The following is a 22,840-nucleotide window of genomic DNA, read 5'->3' as shown; positions in this document are numbered from 1 at the left end:
AGTTTGCTTCAAATGTGGTCAGGCTGGTCATAAGAGTAATGTATGCACTGCTGAAGTAAAGAGGTGTTTTCGCTGTGGTAAGACTGGTCATGCAATAGCTGATTGCAAGCACAAGGAAATGATTTGTTTTAATTGTGGCGAAGAAGGGCATATTGGAAGTCAGTGTCAGAAGCCAAAGAAATCTCAGACTGGGAAGGTGTTCGCATTGACCGGAACTCAAACCTCCTGTGAGGACAGACTTATCAGAGGTACATGTTTCATAAATGGTACTCCTTTAATTACTATTATTGATACCGGTGCTACCCACTGTTTTATTTCTGCTAACTGTGCTCGAAGTCTGGGTTTAAAATTGTCCGCTTTGGATGGTGAATTGATTGTTGAGACCCCAGCGAAGGGATCAGTAACTACTTCTTTGGTATGTTTAAAATGTCCTTTGTCGATCTTCGATAAAGATTTCCGTGTTGATTTAGTATGTTTGCAGTTGGATGGGATGGATGTAATTCTTGGTATGAACTGGTTAGAGTATAATTATGTTCATATAAATTGTCATCGTAAGTCGGTGAGGTTTTCCACTCCTGAAGAGGAAGGAGTTGACTTATTACCTTTCAGAGAATTGCGAAAATTGATGAAAGAGGGAGCTCAGATGTTTTCTTTGATGGCGACGTTGTCGGTTGAAAGTAAAGCTAAGATAGAGGAACTGTTAGTGGTGAAAGAATTCCCTGAAGTTTTTCCTGATGAAATTCCTAGTGTGCCGCCAGAGAGGGAAGTTGAATTTACTATTGATCTGGTACCTGGTACTAGGCCTGTTTCGATGGCACCGTATAGAATGTCGGCATCTGAATTGTATGAATTAAAGAAGCAATTGGAAGACTTACTTGAGAAGAAGTTTATAAGACCAAGTGTGTCGCCGTGGGGAGCTCCAGTGTTGCTAGTAAAGAAGAAAGAGGGTAGTATGAGGCTTTGTATTGATTATAGACAATTGAATAAAGTAACGATCAAGAATAAGTATCCACTACCGAGGATAGATGATTTGATGGACCAATTAGTGGGTGCTTGTGTGTTCAGTAAAATTGATTTGAGATCGGGCTATCATCAGATCAGAGTGAAAGATGAAGACATCCAGAAGACCGCGTTCAGAACTCGGTATGGACATTATGAGTATTCTGTGATGCCTTTCGGTGTGACTAATGCGCCGGGAGTATTTATGGAATACATGAACCGTATTTTCCATACTTATCTGGATCATTTTGTGGTAGTATTTATTGATGATATTTTGATTTACTCTAAGTCCGAAGGAGAGCACAAGGAACATTTGAGATTAGTATTGGAGGTTTTGAAAGATAAGAAATTGTATGCGAAGTTGTCCAAGTGTGAGTTTTGGTTAAGAGAAGTCAGTTTTCTCGGCCATGTAATTTCAGGAAAAGGTATTGCTGTAGATCCTTCCAAGGTAGAAGCTGTATTGCAATGGGAAACTCCTAAGTCGGTTACCGAGATTAGAAGCTTTTTGGGATTAGCTGGATATTATAGAAGATTTATTGAAGGATTTTCTAAGTTAGCACTTCCGTTGACTAGATTAACTTGCAAAGGTAAAGCTTTCGTGTGGGATATTCAGTGCGAAGAGAATTTTAATGAATTAAAGAGGAGATTGACGTCGGCGCCGGTTTTGACTTTGCCAAATCCGGAGGAACCGTTTATAATTTACTGTGATGCTTCATTGATGGGTTTGGGAGGTGTGCTCATGCAGAATAATAAAGTAATTGCTTATGCGTCGCGACAGTTGAGAATTCATGAAAAGAACTACCCTACGCATGATCTTGAACTTGCTGCTGTAGTGTTTGCGCTAAAACTTTGGAGGCATTACCTTTATGGTTCCAGATTCGAAGTTTTCAGCGATCATAAAAGTTTAAAGTATCTATTTGATCAGAAAGAGCTGAACATGAGACAACGTAGGTGGTTCGAATTGCTTAAGGATTACGATTTCGGTTTGAATTATCATCCAGGAAAAGCAAATGTTGTGGCCAATGCTTTAAGTAGAAAGACCTTGCATGTGTCAGCAATGATGATTAAGGAGTTGGAATTAATTGAGCAATTTCGTGATATGAGTTTGGTTTGCGAAGTAACACCGCAGAGTGTGATGCTAGGAATGCTAAAGATTAATAATGATTTTATGGATAGTATCCGAGAGGCACAGAAATTGGATGTGAAATTAGTAGATATCCTTAATCGTTGTGGTCAATCAGAGAAAAGTGACTTTACGGTTGATGCGAGAGGTGTGTTGAAATTAGGGGAAAGAATTTGTATTCCTGACGACGCAATTTTGAAGAGAAGTATTCTAGAGGAGGGTCATAGAAGCAGCTTGAGTATTCATCCAGGAGCTACTAAAATGTATCAGGATTTAAAGAAATTATTTTGGTGGCCCGGAATGAAAGAAGATGTGGCTCGTTTTGTGTATGCGTGCTTAACTTGTCAGAAGTCGAAGATTGAGCATCAGAAGCCTGCTGGGTTGATGCAACCGTTGGAAGTTCCAGAATGGAAATGGGATAGCATTTCTATGGACTTTGTAACGGGGCTGCCTGCTACCTTACGAGGGCATGATTCGATTTGGGTGATCGTTGATAGGCTCACGAAGTCGGCTCACTTCATACCTATTAACATCACTTACCCAATTGCGAAGTTGGCAGAGATTTACATCCGAGTAGTTGTAAAGTTGCATGGTGTTCCTCTGTGTATTGTGTCGGACAGAGATCCGAGGTTTACATCGGGATTTTGGAAAAGTCTGCAAGATTCGTTGGGATCTAAGTTGAGGTTGAGTTCGGCATATCATCCTCAAACTGATGGCCAAACTGAGAGAACTATTCAGTCATTGGAAGATTTACTGAGGGCTTGTGTTCTTGAACAAGGAGGTTCGTGGGACACTTATCTTCCATTGATCGAGTTCACATACAATAATAGTTACCATTCTAGTATCGGAATGGCGCCTTTTGAAGTATTATATGGTCGTAGATGTAGAACTCCGTTGTGTTGGCACGAATCTGGTGAGAGTGTAGTACTTGGACCAGAGTTAGTTCGAGAAACTACCGAGAAAGTGAAGTTTATCCGGGAGAAGATGAAAGCTTCTCAGAGTAGGCAGAAGAGTTACCATGACAAGCGGAAGAAGGATTTAGAATTTCAAGCTGGTGACCATGTGTTTTTGAGAGTCACGCCTGTGACCGGAGTTGGGAGGGCTTTGAAGTCTAAAAAGCTCACTCCTCGCTTCATTGGTCCGTATCAGATCTTAGAACGAGTTGGAAAAGTTGCTTATCGGATGGCATTACCACCTAATCTTTCGAATTTGCATGATGTATTCCATGTGTCGCAGCTTCGGAAGTATATCTCAGATCCGTCTCATGTGGTTAGTATGGATGATGTGCAAGTGCGAGATAATTTAACAGTAGAGACAAAGCCTGTACGAGTTGAGGATCGTGAAACAAAGACTCTTCGAGGAAAAGAGATTGTGTTGGTTAAAGTCGTTTGGCTGGGAGCTACGGGCGAAAGCATGACCTGGGAACTTGAGAGTCGGATGAAGGAGTCTTATCCAGAGTTATTTGCTTGAGGTATGTTTTCGAGGACGAAAACTCTTTTAGTAGGGGAGAGTTGTAACACCCCGAATAAAATAAGAGAATTATTTAAATTAAGTTAATAATATATTTATTAATTTAATTAAAATAAATTGAATTATTGGATTATTATTATTTTATTAATTGGAATAATAATTAGTGGAAAATATATAAGTTGGAATATGGAGAAAAAGGGTTCATTGTTGGTAAAGAGTTTTCACGTGAAACAGAGAAACGGCTGAAAGGTGAAAAGTGGAGAAAGGGCAAAGAGGAAGAGCTAGAGAGCAAAGGTTGAAGAACGGAAAAGCTTGAAGCTTAGAGATTGCCGGATTATCTCAGGTAAGGGGGGTTTATCGTCGTTTGATGGGTATTATAGATTAACATGTCATGGGTAGTGATAAGCCGTTGAATTGACCCTAATTGGGATTTAGAATGCTGAGAAAATTGTGATGAATAAGTTGTATGAAAACTGAAATTGAATCGATAATTGTATGTGTCGTGATTTCCCGATAGTGTAGCTTTTTACGGAAGTTGAATCGGAGGTCCGGAAGTCCTCCAACGGCGGAAAATGCGGGAACTCTGCATTCTGCCTTGTGTTAGCGCAGGGACTGCTGTTTTGCCTGCGTTAACCGGTTAACCCAGGGCGTTAACCGGTTAACACTGTTGCGTTTTGCCAGAAAATGTATTTTTGTCCTGCGTTAACCGGTTAACCCAGGGCGTTAACCGGTTAACACTGTTAGAAATTAGAAAAATTGGTATTTTAATGTTGTGAACGTAATTGGTGATTGGCCTATTTTAGTTGATTGTGAGGAATAATTTTGTTGGGTTTATGTTATGAAATGTTGATCCAAATATGTTGATCAGTTGTGTTAAAGTTGTTGAAAATGCTGAGTTGTAGGCTTGATGAGCCAAAGTTGATTATAAGTTGATTTTTGTTGAAAACGTTGTTGTGTTGATATTATTATCATGTTGTTGACAGTTAAAGTCGTGTATGCCATGTACATTCATATGCATTAAGTCGGAGCTTTGCTCACACCACGTTGGCCTGGATTGGCAAAATTTTAAGTTGAAAGTTGAAGGCTTATGCCTTGATGCCCACTAAAACGGCAATGATTTTAAGTTGGGAGTTTTACTCCGAATGGTACCACATGCATGACGAGTCGAGTCTCATTTGAGTTGCATTTTATGTTGTTATTGAGTATGATATTGAGTTGATAACTGTCGTTGCTGTATGTGTAATCTGATTTGGGTGATGAAATATGTTGAATTACTTAACATAACATGATAAACTATAATGTTTGTTATATCGATTGAGGAACTCACCCTTACAACTATTTTTCAGGTAATGAGCAGTGAGTTGAGTAGAAGCTAATGCTTGGAGTCTAGAGTAGTCTACGTAGTGGGTCGTGCTCTGATAGATGTAACATCGGGACGGGATGTTTTAATTGTTTATTGTCGGTTGTTGAACCATTTTTCATGTAATACGTTGTATGTTTGTGGAATGGTTGAGTTGATTTATATCCGCTGCGAATTGTGCAAAAATATTATTTTGATTAAATAATGAGCATGACAGTTATTATGTTGTTAGATGTTGTGTGACACCCTTGGTGCATAATTACTCTGATATTTGTTGTTGTTATTTTAATTACATATTTGGGGTATTTTAGAAGGGTGTTACATTACCGAACTTAAGAAGAGGATTCTGGAGGAAGGACATCGTAGTGGTCTGAGTATTCATCCTGGAGCTACGAAGATGTATCATGATTTGAAGAAGTTATTTTGGTGGCCGGGAATGAAGAGAGAAATTGCGAGTTTTGTTTATTCTTGTTTGACTTGTCAGAAGTCAAAGATTGAGCATCAGAAGCCGTCTGGGCTAATGCAACCGTTGGATATTCCAGAGTGGAAGTGGGATAGTATCAGTATGGATTTTGTTTCTGGTTTACCGAGGACAAGTAAGAATTTTGAAGCTATTTGGGTGATTGTGGATAGATTGACGAAGTCGGCTCATTTCATTCCAATCAGAATGGATTACCCGTTAGAGAGATTAGCTGAGTTGTATATTGAGAAAATTGTAAGTTTGCATGGTATTCCGTCGAGTATTGTTTCAGACAGAGATCCTAGATTTACATCGAAGTTCTGGGAAGGTTTGCAGAGGGCTTTGGGAACTAAGCTGAGATTGAGTTCTGCATATCATCCGCAGACTGATGGTCAGACTGAGAGGACGATTCAGTCATTAGAGGATCTTTTGAGAGCTTGTGTTTTGGAAAAGGGAGGTGCTTGGGATTGTTATTTACCTTTGATTGAGTTTACCTATAACAATAGTTTTCATTCGAGCATTGGTATGGCACCGTTTGAAGCTTTGTATGGTAGGAGATGTCGGACACCGTTATGTTGGTATGAGTCCGGTGAGAGTGCTGTGGTTGGACCGGAGATTGTTCAACAGACTACAGAAAAGATTAAGATGATTCAGGAGAAGATGAGAATTGCTCAGAGTCGTCAGAAGAGTTATCATGATAAGAGGAGGAAGTCACTTGAGTTCCAAGAGGGAGATCATGTGTTTCTTCGTGTTACTCCGATAACTGGTGTTGGTCGAGCTTTGAAGTCGAAGAAGTTGACACCTCGATTTATTGGTCCTTATCAGATTTTGGAGAGGATAGGGGAGGTAGCCTATCGTGTCGCTTTACCGCCGTCGCTTGCGAATTTGCATGAGGTTTTTCATGTGTCTCAGTTGAGGAGGTACATTCATGATCCGTCGCATGTAGTCCAAGTAGATGATGTACAGTTGAGAGATAACCTGACTGTTGAAACATCGCCTATGAGGATCGAGGATCGAGAGTTGAAGCAGTTGCGGGGTAAAGAGATTGCCTTGGTGAAGGTAGCTTGGGGAGGACCAGCAGGTGGCAATGTGACTTGGGAACTGGAGAGTAAGATGAAGGAGTCTTACCCAGAGTTGTTCGCTTGAGGTATGTTTTCGAGGACGAAAACTCTTTTAGTGGGGGAGAGTTGTAACACCCCGATAATAATATGGTAATTATTTAAATTAAGTTAATAATATATTTATTAATTTAATTAGATAATTGGATTATTATTATTATTATTATTGGAATAATAATTATTTGAAAAAATATATAAGCTGGAATAAGTAAAAAGAGTTCATTTTTGGGAAATAAGGTTTTCACGTGAAACTCAGAGAAGCGGCTGAAAGAGGCAGAGCAAGAGGAAGAACCAGAGAGCAAAGGTTGGAGAAGAGAAGAGCTTGGAGCTCAAAGATTTGTCGGATTAATCAGGTAAGGGGGGTTTATCGTCGTTTAATGGGTATTATGGGTTAGCATGTAATGGGTAGTGATAAACCGTTGAATTGACCCTAATTGGAATTTGTCGAATGCTGAATAATTGTGTTGGATAAGTTGTTTTGAAACTGAAATTGAATCCGTAATTATGTGAGTCGTGTTTTCCCGAACGTATAGCTTTTTACGGAATTGGAATCGGAGGTCCGGAAGTCCTCTAACGGCGGAAAATGCGGAGAATTCTGCATTCTGCTTTGTGTTAGCGCAGGAACTGCTGTTTTGTCTGCGTTAACCGGTTAACCCAGGGTGTTAACCGGTTAACACTGTTACGAATTGAGAATTAGTGTTGTTTTGCCTGCGTTAACCGGTTAACCCAGGGCGTTAACCGGTTAACACTGATAAGTTTTGGGCAGTAAGCGTGTTTTGCCTGCGTTAACCGGTTAACCCAGGGCGTTAACCGGTTAACACTGTTGCAGAGAGGAAAGATTGGCTTTTTAATATTATGTACCCAATTGAGGTTAGGCCTATGTTGACGTATGATGTACTAGGGATCATTTCCCATTGTTTTGAGAAAAAGGGGTATTAGTAGAGTGTGCTAATGCTGTGATTGACTATGTGACATATCATAATTTGATTATGTGATGAATATGTTGATGATGTATGATTGTATGCATAATGTTGTGAATGTATATATTATGCATGTGTTGTGAATGGACTGTTTTATGGCTTAGAGTGTGAGCATAGGTCCATTGTGGATTATTGTTGTGATGTTGCATTGCTAGGTGATTAGCATGCATTATGTGGCCTTTATGGTGGTAGCTAATTCCCATAGTGAGGAATTAGTGATGTTAGTCATTTTGGACTGTTGTTGATGTTGCATGCTAGGTGATTTAGCGTGCATAGCATGGCCCTTGGGGTGGTAGCTAATTCCCATAGTGAGGAATTAGTGATGTGAGTCACTAGGTCTCAAATGAGTGGGACTAGTGAGCTTGGTAGCCGTACCTGGATTGGTCGGTGAAGTTGAACTATATGTTCACGAATAGTCGGTACCGCATGCATGGAGTCTCATTGCATAAATTTTGTATGGCGTATAATATGAATGGATATATTCCAGTATTATACGTGTGTTGTGTGTTTGTGTTGGCATTGAGTATGAATATGAAGTGTGTTGGTGTTGAATATGATAATTGAGTTGATGTGCCGTTACTGAATGTGTGATACGATTAGGGTGATTAATGTGTTATTTACTTAACATTACATGAGATTTTATAATGCTTATTATATCGATTGAGGAACTCACCCTTACAACTTTATTTTCAGGTAACGAGCAGTGATTGAGTAGAAGCTAGTCCTCGGAGTCTAGTATAGTTCCTTAGTGGGTCGTGCTCTGATAGATGTAACATCGGGACGGGATGTTTTACTTGTTTTCATTGATGATTGTTGAATAAGCTTACACGTATTGTGTTACATGTTTTGTATTGATGTTGGATTTTATTCCGCTGCGAATTACGCAAATGTTTTATTTGATTAAATAAATGAGCATGACAGGATAAATTGGAACATGGTGTGAAGTGTGTGTGTGACACCCTTAACTGCATAATTACTCTGATTGATATATTGTTGTTTTAATTAAATATTGGGGTATTTTAGAAGGGTGTTACACTTCTCACTTGGCCTACAGCTCTTTGTGTCCTCTGTTGAGGTGGTGGTTGCCGCTGTTGCGCAGATTGATTACTAGTAGGGATTGTTACCGTATCAGCATATGGGTGATAACGATCCTTACCGCGTTCTCTTTTGGCCTGCACACCACCTGATTCAACTTCCTTCTCAAGATGACCATTGCCAGAGGGCTTCTTGGCTACAAAGCCAGAGGGATTTGTTACTTCGGATGACGGAGCCTTTCCCTGAACTTTCTCCTTGATCATCCAGCTTTCAATCCTTTCCAATCTCTCAGCCATGGCTTTCTGCCCCAAGGCAAGCCCTTGCACAACACTGAACAAATCCCTCACCATCTCTTTCAGTTCGAGGATTTCGGCGTTGGGAGAATCCATCAGTTTGGATTTGTTGCCCCTAGCAGGATATCTGAGCAAACAAGCTATGCGCACCGGTTGACACCTACAAAACAGCAAATGGGTTAGTATGACTCACGCATGCACCATCTATCCATATGAGGAAGACTCCGTCCTTTGATTCTGGCTTCATCGAGACAGATAATATTTTGACATCCACATTCTGAAATTCAAGATGTCTCTCAACCAGATTCTCAATCAATAATACTCCCCATATGGCTAGACATAGGTTCGATGCAGATGAATGCAAAATGAGAATGATGCAGATGTATGAATGCAATGCATTGTCATCCTCCCAGTCATCTGATCATCTGTTACACTGAAGCCCGATCTCTGAACCGATCACAACCATCTGAAGGAATATGCAACCACAAATCCAACTCAAGGGTTCCGAAATAAACGGAACGGACAGATACATCATCATCATCACCAGACAATCTCTGAACAGATACCCATAACCATCTGAATCGGCCCGGGGAATCCTAAAATAAACGGATCCCCACTGATAAATACCTCGGACAGCACTCCGGCGTCTCAGAAATAAATGGCCATAAATCCGACTTATAAATATGACTCTGATCAACTGCTGAACCATTAGTCACCGTCTAAACATGCATCTGAAAGAATCACCCTCCCCTCACAGGTAAATTCTAATCAGGTCACCCTAAGGCGGATAATAGTCTTGACAATCGGGCAGAGATACTCAATGGGTTTGCCCTTTCGGGTGTGCCATTGTAGCTCTCCTGAGATCATCTAAACCAAAGATCCGGGAATGATCGGTCACCAGAGTCAATAGCTCAGAAGAGATAACTAAACCAAAGTGGAGTATTCCACAATGGAAAGCTCTCCAATGAACCTCGTCCGGCTTGTGGTATGTCACGTTGCAACAATATACTAATATAGCAAATGAGGAACGTGAGACCACACTAATCCTAGGTGTATACTCGGGCCTGGGTTTTAGCCCCACTCAGAACACCCACCCCAAAACAGAGGAACCACCTGCACAGAGGACGACAACATGATAGTATGATGCATGCAAATATTTATGCAAATATATACACAGTCAGAATAATAAATGCAATAAATAAAGCAAAACAAACAACCTAAACTATCCTAGAACGCTAGGAGAGACTCGCTTAGGGAAGATGGACCAGCACAGGTCAACATCTTGAAAGTCCCCAACAGAGCCGCCAGCTGTCGCATCCGCGAAAAAACAACCGGCGGGCTAAAACAAAAAAACAAACAGAGCCGCCACTGCGCGTTATTTATCCCAAGATAGGGAAAGGAAACGCTCATAGAAACCTGGAAAAAGCATGGTCTCGCGACCAAAGAGAAAGGGTACGGGAGTCGGTTACGCAAGGGGAAGGTATTAGCACCCCTCACGTCCGTCGTACTCGACGGGATCCACGCTCTAAGAAAAGAAAAGGCTGCTAAACAAACACACACACACGCACCGAAGACAACACAGGTGGGGTTAAGAGGAAGAGAGCTCGATAGGACGTCGCATCCTATGCCTACGTATCTCGTCTGGAACGAGAATCAGAGCTGCCGTAGTTCGGCTCACGCACGCCAAACAAACAAACACACCCACAGGCAAACCTGGAGCCTGAATGCCAATCGCTGGACTTACATCGGCTTCCGAACCAAACAAACACAATCAGGATACGGACAGCCAATCGCTGGGCTTACATCCATAACCTGACACACAAGAAGATAACAAGCAAACGCACGCAAAAAGGAAAAAAAGTGCCCGGAGAGACCTCGCATGGTCTCCTGCCTACATACCTCGTCTGGAACGAGGATCAGGGCGATGTAGTTCCCCTGAAAGGGAAAGAAATTCTAGCCAGAAACCAAGGGGAGACACACTACCAGGGAGCTGTACTCGAGCCTAGTGTTATCATGCATCATTGCCCTATGTTGTGGTTTCTACCTACTTGCACAACAGCAAGCTAATCCTATCCAGGAAGAAAGCAAGCATGCAAGCATCAATCAAAATAAAACAAACATTTCAAGCAAGTATTCATAAAGCACACACTATATCCAGTCAAGTGAGGCTCAAACAAGGGTGGACTGCCGAGGCAAGTCATCTGTACAGAGGTAGAGTTAGCTCTTAACCTTGCCATTGAGAGGCTAAGGTGAAGCTGATGAAAGGTGAGTGAAGATTAGACTTCACAGCTCTTATCCCTGATCAGGGAGAGCTTCAGACAAAGGAGCGTGGGTCCAGAATGGAGGGACCCTTCTACGCTCAAGACTCTGACACAACTGTACAAAGTACAAGATCTTGGGTTTGTGTCCCAATGCGTCAACACAGTGGTGTGAGCAGAGGGACGACTCAACAGAATAGCGGGGGATAGATTGCATATCCCTTGGGTTCCGCCAATTGCCTCATAGAGGTCTTTACCTGCTTGGCACAAAAGTAAACAATCACAATCATCGCCTCTTAAGGAGGACTTCAGACAGTTGCCTGGCTAAATAACAAGCCAGGTCTTCCAGACTACATGGAGACAAGAGAGTCTACCTCAACTGGTTTAAAAAACCAAGCAGCAGCAAGCAAGTTCTTAAAGAACTGTAAGCGACTAAATGTACCTGAAATCAATCAAGCATCATCAGTACTCAGACAAACCAACAGTAAACAGCAAATGGTTAATCAGTTAATCTGTACAAGCAACACAAGTTAATGCACATAAGTGCAAGCCATGAGCTCAAGCTCACGCATCAAACCTACAACACAAAGCCAATGTTAGTTCACAACATCAAACGATCTCAATTTACAACTTGCACTTTTTCCCTTAAGCCTTTTGCATTTCAACCTGAAAATCCAAACCAAATGTGAGAAACTAGACCACTAGGCCAAGCCTAGGGTCCAAAGGGGATAAAAAATCAAAACAGCAAGTGAAATTTATCCAAAATCACATTCAAACGAATCAAAAGCAAATGCAATTGGTCCCATGCTCATACCATTCACCATTATCATTTCATGCACAATTTAACATCAATCATGCAATTTGCAACCTCAAATGACCAAACAGAACTATCTCAATCAAAAGCATACCAAAACAATTCAATTAATTCCACAAAAATTCACACCTAAACAGGACACATTCAAGGCATAGCATGTCAATTTTCAGCTCAATTGGACAAAATAAAGTAGGTCAATGAAAATCAAGAAGTCCAGACACATTTATACAAGCCAATTCAAGGCATCAACACAAGCATTAACTTCCATAAATCATAAAACAGTGACAACAATTAAGAAATGAATGGGATCAAAACCATGATGTCCTATAATGTGTCTACAATGCTCACACCAAATTTCATCTTCATTCAATACAATATGAGAATTTCACAAACAAAATACAATCATGTGTCACACAAGGTTACCAAATGAGCACACAGGAAATAAAATTATCAATCAATTAGAAAACTCCATCCAAAATTCCAGAAAAAATCACGTGTAATCTTGACATATCAATGATCATTCACACAAAAAATTGGAGCAATTCAACATTCCTAAGCCAGGCAAATAAAATCATGAAGTCAGCAGAAATCCAAACAAGTCAACACATGGTAGCAAAATGAGCATCAACTTCAATCAAATGCCAAACAGTGAAAAAAATTTAAGAAATGAATGGGACCAAAGCCAAACTACATCTAAACATGTTATGAATCACTCCATCAAATTTCACATTCATATGATATGGTATGAGCATTTCACAAGACTTGGAAGACAAACACTCAAACAAAGCCCTAAAAATGCTAAACAGCAATCAAAAATCTCAATTAAATGGAAAATGAATCAACAATTCATACAAAAAATCATGGTGAAACTAGACATATACAAGACACAGCATGCAAAATTTGAGATCAATTGGAAAAGCATAGGCATGTCAAATAAATTCATGAAATTGACCTAACCTAGTGTGACACAAATTGTCACACTCAACTTTCACACATCATATCTACCAAACCAGAGATCCAAAATTCACAAACTATATATCAAAATAACCAGCAAGGAGTCAAGAATCATCATGTGAAATTTCATTCAATTTGGATAATGTATGAGTATTTCATGTTAAAAATGGTGAAACATACACAAAAATGCACACAAGTCAAAGATCAATAGGCAAAGTCAAAAATCCACCAAGCACAACTTGAGTTATCATACCTATAAAAAACTAGAGAAAAATATGAATTTAACAAAAAAACTCCCACTAAATTTGGATTAGGATTGGATTTTCTATGATTTTTTAAAGATTTGTTAAATAATGAAATAAATATTTAATGTGTAATATAATTAATTTCCAGCGGATGGCATAACCGTAATTCTCGCTGCCAGGCTTAAAACGGTACTGTGTTCATTTATGCCGTGGCAGCTCGCGATTGGACTGTTTCGGCGCCAAACAGAATTTCGAAATTGGCATGGCTGGAAACGGATTGAAGCACGAGAATTTCCAGAATTTGAAGCTTCTTCTTCGCGCGTTCATGTTCATCACCTTCCAGCTTCGGTTACGAATTTTTTTCACGAAAATGCACAAGCGATATACCGTTGGAACCGTATTCTAACAAGGATCATGAATATGTAACTTATTTGCCCTAACTCTAACCATACAACTCGGATCGATCAGTTAAAGTTAAGCACATAAAACCTAAAATCACGATAACTTCCTCTACAGTTAACCAATTCACAAACCAAGCATAGCATGTTACTCTACACTACAAGATCTATAAAAACCACCTATTAATTTAAGCAATGGTGAGATTCGAATTTATGTACCTTGGAGATGGCAGTGATGAATCTTGATGTTATCTCGAGTGAAAAACCAAAAACAGATGGAGATTAAGGTTGAGGAAGATGAATGCCACGCCTAGCTTGATCCAAAACAGCTCCAAGTGTGAGAAATCTCAAAATGCCATTGATGAGCTCATGATGAACAGTCTTGATTCTTGATGGTTCTTGTACCAATTCACCAAAACAGTTGGAGATGAAGGTTCAAGGAGCACGAATCAAAAAGAATTTTTGCAATTTGGTTGAGATTTGATGGAGTTTTGATCAAAAATGTTTGATGAAGTTCTTGATGAATTTGGAGAAAATGGAGGGAAAGTTAGTTAGATTTCTTGTGAATTGTGATTCTCATCAACATTCTGTTATGATTAGAACTTTATACTTCACCTTAATCACTCTCTTAATCACCAATTAGCAAAAACTCATGTGATTAGCATAATGTGAAATTTAAGTGAGAGTTCCAAAATGCCCTTGCCAAATATTGAACCATGACAGCTCATGACAGCTCAAACAACTTCTATTTGGCATTTGTGATGTGTTGCAAAAATCCTCATTCCAAAATTCCATGTATTTCTCAACTTGGACCATTTTGCCCTTGGATTTTAATTAGTGCACTTGAAAATTGACCTTTTGCATTGACCATTTTTGATGAATTTTGATTATGCACCATGAAAGTACATATGAAATGGAGTTTGCTCATAAAAAGATCATCCATTTTGGCCATTCCATGTGGAAGTTATGCCACTTTGATTTTAGGCATTTTTGGAAAATGAATGGACCATAACTTGTCAACCATACATGAGAATTTCAAGTTCTTGGACTTTTTAGAAAGGTGAGAGCAAGATCTACAACTTTCATTTTGAACAAATTTTCATTTGAAGCTTTCTTGGACATGTAATTTTATGGTGAAAAACTTTCCATTTTTGGAAACTTCCATTACAAGTCACTTTCCATTTTTGGCAATTTTTGTCCTGACTTTATTTTCTTCATTCTTGAGCTTTGATATGTCAAATGAAACTTGTTTCAACATGAATGAAGTGTATCCAACTCTCTCCTACCTCCAAATCCATAAAATCAAGCACAGTTGACCACAGTTGACTTTTCAACTGATAGATGAATTTGGCAATGCACTGATCAATCTGAGCCCCAATTCTCTGATGAAATGGCTCAATGGTAAAACCCTAGCCTCCACAAGCTCAATACAATCATGTGATGATCCCCATATCCATTATAGACCCCATCTCCTTGCTATGCCCTGCTTGGCCCAATGCAATTGATTAGGGTTGACCAGTGGTCAAAACCCTAATCCCAAGGTAGCTGATCAATCTCTTGCACCTCTTGGATAATATCAAGACCATGATGATGATGATATATCATTTCAATTAAGATGAAGACCAATCCCTTGAGAAACCAAAACCCTAATTTGGACTTCCATCCTCAGATGATTAATGACCAGTCCAATGAAACCCTAGCTTGCACATAACCTCTTCATCTTCTGATCAAGACTTGTGAGGATGACTTGCACAATGTAACCCCATGGTATGCAATATGCAATGCCTAATGACCTAAAAATGATATGCAGTATGTTAAGCTAGTCCCAAGAGAGGAGGGCAAATTTTGAGGTGTTACACTAGGGAACAGGATGATCTATGTTTTCTTTTGTTGCATGTATTATTTCTTTAAGGACTATTGAACCATTTTCTCACCTTTTATTGTTGAGATTTATACGTTAAACTTGTTGGTTTTTCTGCTACTTATTTCTGAAAGTTCGTTTGTGGTTCTTTTATTCTATAGAGAAGCATGATTGACACTCTATTTGTCGAGTTATATTGAATTATTTTATTAAATGTTGAGTCAGGGAAACAGGGTGTTACAACTACCAATCACTTCACAACGACTCCCCTTCATACTTAACGAACCTGTTTGGAGGTTCAAATGTTGAGATGCCTCATAATGGAGAGAGTCCAGCGGGAAAAACATCTCTAGACGATCAATAAGTTGTAGTCTAGGAAGAACTTTATCATAAGGAACGTTTAAGAGCTTTATAAGACAATAATAGTCATGGAAAGGAACAAGACAATTTGAGGGACCTTGTCAATGAGGTGGCCTCAAAGGCTATGGCCGATGTTGAGGGGGTAAAACATTTGGAGGGATCTCTTAAAGAAGCTATCATTTCCATAAAAGTCCTAGAGGAGGAGGCATCATCTCTCAAGGACGAAATTGTGGCCTCCTTTGACCAATATTTTGAGTTGGCGAAGGAACATGTTACCTTATTCTACACGAACCTAGATTTGAATCGGGTGGACTTGTTCAAGGTGAATCGAGATAGTCAACTGGTGGATGACGAGTAGGTCCTCTGACAAGTCCCCTGCACCTTGATCCCCTCATTTTATCTTTTGTAATATTTCCTTTTCTAGAGGATTTTGTAATATTTTTCTTACTTCTTTTGGATGTTATCCCTTGTACAAGCTCATTTGTTTCTTACAATATATTCTCAACTCTCACCCGAGTGAAAAAGATCTTTACGCTTTGATTTCAAGCCTTTGATCACCCTTGATAGAATGGTGAGGGCTTTTTGTTGAGGGTTATGCATGCCTGGTCACCAAAAGGGACGACAATGATCTTTCTATGATGATACAACATATAAATATCCTCAAAGGATGAAAATGATCCCTCGTAGTGACTCATCGCTTTTGATCACCTAAAAGGCGACAAGAAACCCTCTACGAGGATCCAATGCTTTTGATGGTCTCAACGAGTGACAAGGATCCCTTATGAGGGTGTAGCATGTTATATAACTCAAAGGGAAGCAAGGATCCTTCTTAGGGATCCAATGTTTTTTATATCCTCGAAGGGGGACAAGAATCCATTATGAGGGTGTAATATATTATATTGCCTAAAAATGCAGAAAGGATCTTTCATATGGACCCAACGTTTTTGATAGCCTAAAAGGCGGAAAGGGTTCCTCTATGAGGATCCAACATTTGTGATTGCCTCAAGGCAACAATAATCCCCTATAAGGATGTAACATTTTACATCGCCTTAAAGGCCGGTAAATATCCCTCTTAGGGATCCAATGTTTTTGATAGCCTAAAAGGAGGGAATGGTCTCTCTATGAGGATCCAACATATGTGTTCGTCTATGAAGGTGGTTTCCTTAATTTTCCAGCAAAGAAAAAGAGGAGAGACAATAATGCAAACATCTAAGAGATAATAAAGTGAGGAGCCTCATTAAAAAACCTTTCCCCCTCACGAGGCACGAGGGAAAAAAGTGTGTCCCCAGAAAACAACTTGTCCTTACAAACGATAAAGATATAATACTCTCCTGATTAAAAATAACAACAAACAAACAAACAATGATAAAATTAAAATGCATCAGGGGGATTTCCCACTAAGGCTTATGTCTATTATCTTCTCATTCTTATAAGGGAGAGATTCCCCACCTTGGGGAGCTTCTTGTGGAGGCTTGATACTTTCCACATAGCATTTCCTGGAAATTCATTGGTCTCTTTGGATGACTCCAACCTGTCTGTCAGAGAATGGGTACTTCATTCATAAGTATAAAGTAGACAAGGCGGCACCTAACTGATTAAAAGTTGGTCGCCTGATAATAATATTATAATAATAGGGGGTGTCTATAACTAGATACATGAACTTAATTGAATTGGATTTTTCCCCCACTCCAAAGGTGGTCTTTAGTCTTATGTAGCCTTTTACCTGCACCTGCTCCCAATAGAACCCAACCAGTGATCCCTTGAAAACTTATAGGTCATCTGGGTCGAGGCGGAGCCTCTCAAATGCGTCTCAATAGAGGATATCAACATAACTCCCTTTATATACCAAGACTCTTCTGATTTCTTAGTCATCACACCTCACGGTGATGACCATGGGGTCGTCATTTTAGGGTGGATACCTGATGCATCATTCTATGAAAAAGAGATATCGACCTTTGGTGTCTTGATCTCACTTTCCTTTGGTTTTGTGGGAAGATCCCCTATATTTAATACCTGGTATGCATATTTTTTCTAGGCGGAGCTAGTCTCCCTAACCCCTGCAAATCCTCCTGCAATAGTGTTAGTGTATGGTGTACGACCTTATTGCCATCTTCTTTGGATGGTTTTGTCCCCTTTCTAGGCCTGAGGCTTCTAGTTTTGTCACGCCTGTGGGAATTGATCCCACCTGACCCATGAGAGAAGTCACATTTGTCATATTTCTTCATAAGGCCTTCTTGGATCAAACACTATATCTCCTTCTTGAGTTGGTAGCAATCTTCAGTATGGTATCCTTTCACCCTATGGAACTTAATCCATCTTCCAGGATCAAGTCCAATAACTTATACCTTTGGAGCGGAAGGTGTAGGAATATCATGTAGGTGGAGAACTTTGCGCCATATCTCCTCACGACGAGTGTTCAGGGCCGTGAAGCTCTCCATAGCCTTTCTGCTTCACTTAAATGCTACCTTGTCCTTGACAAACGAGCTACAACTGATTTCTATGGGTTTTGTGTGCCTTCGATATTAGGAACACGCTTCTTCATGTCACATGCCTTCTTATTGGATTTACTTTCATTTCCCTTTATATAGCATTCCTCTCTTGTGACTACCTCCGCTAGCGAAGAGGCTGGTTGTTGGGCGAGGAATTCGTTAATGTGCTCTGCTTTTAGACCATTCTAAAATTCCCAAATGAACACTTCTTGGTTTGTATAGACAACTCTTATGGTGGCTTCATTGAAATTGGTGAGGTATTCCCTCAATGACTATGAGGGACCTTGTTGGATCCTAAACAGGTTGGTGGTGAACATCTTTCCATGTCGATTGGATACAAACGGGTGCACGAGTTTCATCACTAGATCCTGGTAGCTGAAGATGAAAGCTCAGGGTATGCTCATATACCATCATAAGGTTGCATCTCTGAAAGTTCCAAAAAAAATCTTGCACTTCAGAGAATCAGGAGCTCCTATGATGGTCATTTGCGTGTTAATGGAGGCGACATACTCGTAAGGATCACTACGCCCATCAAACTTCGCTAAGGAGGGAGGCTTGAAACCTTCGGAGACAGGTACTTCCCATATCTCATCTTAAAGTGGTTGGGGTCCAACACTTCCATTTCTTCTGCAAGGATGGTTTCTTGTTGGTGTTGTTGGAGTTTTAGGACATTGTCCTCCAGATTTTGATTCTAACTGTGCAGTTTGTCTAAAGCAACATGAATTTCCTGCATTGGGATCGATATTACCTCCAATATCTTCATGTATTGCTCTCCTAGCCACCATGACTTGGAACAGTTAGGGCTATGAGCATAGGTTTTAGTGAGTGTTACAATGGAGGTGGTAAGTGAAGGTATCGCCCAAGTTAGTATTATCAAGGCCCCATTGTGGACGCTATTATACTTGTCAAAAAATACATATGTGTGGTACCCCTATGCACGTAGGGGTGGCCAAAGGCATTTTAAGGAATTATGGTGGTTTTAGGGCTACCTAACGGTGGTGAGAAACCTTGTTTTTGGGTGATTGCGTTAAGGAGAGAGCAAGCTCGTGTGAGGTAAGAAGCTTTGTACCTTTGTGGTATTTCAAACAATGCGAGACTTCTAACTAATATTTGTACCATAACACTGTTATTGTAGTTAACATGTTTAGAGGTCTTTGCCTCATGTCATAGTTATATATTATTATTATTATTCCAACTTAACTCTATAAAATCGGTTTGTAGAGTTTTGATTGTCTTCACTTATAAGCGCATGACCAAGTCATATATTTGTCTAGTGTGAGACTCTTAATACCCCCCCCCCCCCCTCCGCCCCATATGTCCAGACATATATTCATGTTATATATTGTCCGATCTGAGACTCTTAACACACTACCTCACGCCTAGGACTAGACATATGGAGCGTGAAAATATATATTGAGTGGACATATTGCAAAAACTTGATATCATGTAGTCCATCAAATCTTAAACGATACTCTTGATACCATGTTAAGTAATATGGTTGAGTTTAACTAAATCCTGCAAAACTGATTTATAAGATAAAAATTACTCTCACTTATAAACACGTGTTCATGTCATATATTATCCAATAATAAAATTCTTTAGGATGTAATTAATCATATACTCCTAGCAACCAAGAAGGCATTACATTACCCCTTCAAACAAACTAATCTCCTTCTCTAAATATATTGAAACAACAATATAAAATATGCATATTTTATAAATGTCTATAATTTTGATATCTTGGTTACTATTCCATCAATAATGAGCAATGGTCTAATAGAAGAATCCGTTATTCTCAAATGAGAAAAGTAAATTATTTATCAAAGGACAATTTGCAAATCTCACTAAATTCATTTGATGAACTACTTGAGAGTGAGATTTAGCCTTTGTTTTCCACCATATGGACAAAATCTAGGATGGTCACCACAATAATAAGCACTAAAACTAAAGTGAGCGTGAATTCACTGTCCCTCATTTTTGTGCCACTATCATGACAAGTGGAATATGATTTACAATCATTATCATCATCCAACCCAAACCGACTATATCTAAAGTATAGAATCTAGAGAAAAAAGCAATAGTACTTTCCAATCATGCCTTCAATTTGTTATATTAGGAAACTAAATTCTAGTTTATATGTAATATTGATGGTCAAAGCACATAAGGTTTGTTAATTTGCAACCTTTCTCCAAATTTAGTGCTTAAATTAGGAAACTACTTTCATGTTTCTTCATTATGTTTTTTAGCTTTTATTGAATGCAAAGTACACTGACAAAGTAAACAAATGTGTCCTGGTTTATTGCAATGACCACCCTAGTATTGGGGTTTCAATTATCGAATGTTGCTATAGACCTTTAGAAATGAAAAAGACTTGGACCTTTTAACTTATTCAAGTCCCTTATTGGACCTGGCCTCACTTTACATCATTAGAAAATCTGGGTGAAGTCAAGATTCTCATCCTATCAACTTTAACTTTTCTACTTTGAAGCTTTCTATTACATTTTTTTAATGTTCAAATAGTTAGTGACAAGAAACTATGTATTAAATGTGGAGAAATTTTAAGTTACAAATTTAAATTACATTGCAACACATAACATATATCTGCAGCTATCATTTGAGAAATTTAAATACTTCAATTGAGTTTTCTTAATTTCTAAATTTGTTTCTTTAGGTATTATTGTTGAACTCCCAAGTTAGCCAATGTGTCGATTATAACTCTCAAATCTGATTCTTTTTTCTTTAAGCGTTTGCATTGAAAAATAAATTATTTTTTTTGACTATAATTTTCATAACTTTTTAAGAGAGTGTTATCTACGAACTAATTGATGTTTTGAGCTTCAAAATTTTAAAATATAAATATGACGCAATATTTATAAGCAAATTTTAGTCATACTAATCAAAATAAAGCACTTTCTTAAATTTTGTGTTGCTCAATTGAATACACAACCCCAACTATTAGGGGTACCTGGTGCCCCTCTTTGACTTACTCTTTCCTCTTTCACATATTTCTCTTTTATGTAATCATAACATGTGTTATATCCTCGTAATATAGTTTGTAGCAATATCAATTTTATTTAGTAATGTTACAAATGAGTAAAATCATAAATAATTCAATTATATTAATCTTTGATTGAACCTAACTCATCTACGACCTTTGTGGCCCATAGTCTACTTGAGAAAGACTCAATTGTCTTTGTAGTCGCTTAAACTTCATTTAATTGAGGGGAATTCGGCAAACCCTAAGTTTGACTGCTTGTCACTTTCAATTAATCATTAACCTGTTTTTTTTAGATGTAAGCAAATGCCCTTTTATGTTGTATTATTGGTTGAACTTGAGTTGTAAGATAATGCGATGTAAACAAGAATTAATGCACATGAATATTAAAGTTTAACCTAACTCATTCTTACAAAACTGACTTGTAAGGTGAGAGGTGTATCTCTTATATAAATTCATTTAAGACTCTATATCTAACCAATGTGGGATTTGAGATTTTTCCAACACCCCCACGCCCAACACTCTTTTAGGTTTGGTGCGTGGATATTAACGGTGAGTGACCCATGGTCTAACCGATAAGCTCTAATACCATATTAGAGTTTGACTTATTTCATCCTTACAAATTGAGTTGTAGGGTAAGAGATGTCTTTCTATAAACTCATTCAAGTCTCTATCTCAACCAATGTGAAACTTGAAATTTTTCAATAAAAAAAATTGCATAGAAAAAAAAAATTAGTCATTGTAAACTCTAACATCCCAATATTTTATTTAAATTAAAAAATTTCTTTCTTAATAACTTTTATTATTTATTTATTAAATTGCTGTGTAAAAAAATTTAATAAAGTTATAGTTCTTAATTTTATTAACTTATTATATTTTAAGGTGTATTTGTTTTATTTAAGAAATTTAATTTAATTTCTTAGCTCTTACATGATTAAAAAGAATTACTTTATCCGTCTCACAATATGTGTTCTCTTTGAGATTTTCACTTTTTTTTAAGATAATAATAAATTGTGTTAATTTTAATAATAAATCAAATATCCTTTATTAAAATAATCTTATTAATAATAAGTAGTGGATTAATTAAATGATTTAAAATACAATAAATAAAAGTAAGTTAGTGAAAAAATAATAATAAATATCACATTGCTATTTTAAAAAGACAAATAAAAAGAAGAAAGAGAATACAATAATCTATTGTGAGACCGAAAAATAATATTTAAAGAGCTTCAATGTATTTTTGGTCCCTCTACTTTAATAATTTTTAACTTATAAAAATCAGTTTTTTTTCACTAATCTTACATCACTTGGGATATTAATTTTTAATGGTGTGGCAACAATGACTTAGATAATTAGTTATTTAATATTATTTCATATAATATATTAATTTATTGATATTTTAAATTTTAATTGTTTTTTAAAAATTAATTAATATAATGTAAAATATGTGTTTTGGTCTAACTTAAGGCCCATTCAATCACAATTTCCTTTTAACCCACACGTAGACACCGCTTATAATTTGAACAAACTATTTAAAATCTAACTAAGTGTGTGTTTGGATTGGCGGTGAACAAAATTGATTTTGATAGAATTGAGTTTGGTAGAATTGATTTTAACAGAATTGAGTT

Source organism: Lathyrus oleraceus, chromosome 2 (genome assembly GCF_024323335.1).
Source record: "Lathyrus oleraceus cultivar Zhongwan6 chromosome 2, CAAS_Psat_ZW6_1.0, whole genome shotgun sequence".
Classification (NCBI taxonomy): Eukaryota; Viridiplantae; Streptophyta; class Magnoliopsida; order Fabales; family Fabaceae; genus Lathyrus; species Lathyrus oleraceus.
The sequence above is the reverse complement of the archived record's forward strand: the minus strand, read 5'-3'. Positions refer to the sequence as shown.